The following is a 1730-nucleotide window of genomic DNA, read 5'->3' on the forward strand; positions in this document are numbered from 1 at the left end:
TCGTGAGCGGGGCCGGCTGGAGCCGGGGGTCAGACTAGATGGCCCGGGAGACCCCTTCTGACTCACTCTGTTTCTGTGTTTAAAGGGTGCTCAGAGGAGGTTTTTGTGATGGTCCTGATGATGAGCATTTTCTCTCAGAGCAGTGGCCGTGGTCAGATGGGCTGCTCTTCTGTCCTGCTCGTGGACACCCCGAAGGCACTTCTTTGGCGGGATGCTAGACCAGACGGGCGCTGGAGCCAATGCCACTGCTGCCCTGAGCAGCTTTGCCCAAGATCCGCGCCCACAAGAGCAGCGCTGCGCCTCCGGGACCACCTCCTGCGCCCGACACATGCCCACGCCGCCTTCGCCCACCAGGCTCCTACGGGGAGCGGCCTCTGCCGAAGCTTCGTGGGGTCCAGCTTGGAGCCAGCTGCAGCACCGCCACCTGAGCCTGCAGCTCCCGGTCACTGCTGAGCTGCAGGCACACGATGCTGGCCATGCAGGGACGCTCTGTGCCAGAAACCACCTTGACCTCTGGCTGTGTTATCTCCACCTGGTCCCAGAGCATGTCAGAGATGCATGTGTGGGTCTCATCCTCCATGCTAGCAATACCCCAAGGCCGGCTGGGTGCTGGCCAGGCCAGCACGGAGCAGCCACCTCTCGGCCCTCTGGGCCATCACTGCTTTCGACCCTGGCCCAGCTCCTCAAGCCCTGCTTGCTGTGTCCCCAAGTGTCCGAATGCCCCCAGAGCGTCTTGTCCTTGACAGCCTGCCTGGCCTTGGAAAGAGGCCCTGCTTCCATCAAGCCTTTCCTTCTCCAGGCCAGGCACCCTTGGCTCCGTGGCACCGCCAGGCCTCTCCCGGAAGTGTTTGCTTCAGTGCCCGCCCAGCTGCCTCAGGTGAGAAGACGGCAGGACGTGCCCCAGGTCAGTCAGCACGGCCTGCCGAGCCACAGCCCCACTGCTTTTGAGTGTGCAAACCCCAAAGGAAGGGCGTGTGGGGCCCTTCTGGGCAGGCTGAGGGCAGCTGGGGGTGTAGCGAGGCTTGGGCCCGGCTCGTGGCTCTTCCCCTCTCCCACGAGGCAGCCCCGTCCCTTCAGTTCCACGGGACTCGCTCCGCACGGGTCTGGGTTGGACTGGAGGCCCCTTTCAGGCCCCTTCCTCCGGGGCTGTGCTGCGCTGGGAAGGCGCCGGTTCATGACTGTGCTTTGGCATCACACGGTCCCGTTGCCTGGTCAGGCAAGGAAGGCGGAGCCCCGGTTCTGGTCCGATCCAAAATCTCCCTCTCGGCGTTGCCATGGCTGGATTTCTGCAGGGCTTGCTGGTGAGGGCGAGGACGGCTGCAGCCTCTCCTGGCCACCCGGCAGCGCGGCCACTGCAGGCCACCTCGGCAGAGCCTGCTCAGACCCCCTGAGGCTCCCAGGAAGCCGTGCACATTCCCAGCAGGATTCCGAGCCGCCCAGCAGACGAGGCTCCCAGTGGAGGCGGGCAGAGCCTGCTCCAGTCCCACGGCCCGGTCGTGCATGGGGGGCCTCGGACAGCCCACTGAGGGACCCTCCCCACAGAGCAGTGGGGCTACCGCTCCACAGTGTTGTCCAGGGGCCACAGCTGGCCCAAGACCAATGCAATCTGGGGCAGTGTGGCAGACGGCCGCCCCCCCCCCCCACATCAAAAAGACGCAGGACAGCCAGAGAGGGCGCAGAGGAGGGCAGCCAGGGTGGCCCAGGGACCGGAGGCAAAGCCCTGCGAGGAA

Source organism: Varanus komodoensis, unplaced genomic scaffold (assembly GCF_004798865.1).
Source record: "Varanus komodoensis strain SLA01 unplaced genomic scaffold, ASM479886v1 scaffold2, whole genome shotgun sequence".
In the NCBI taxonomy this organism is placed as follows: domain Eukaryota; kingdom Metazoa; phylum Chordata; class Lepidosauria; order Squamata; family Varanidae; genus Varanus; species Varanus komodoensis.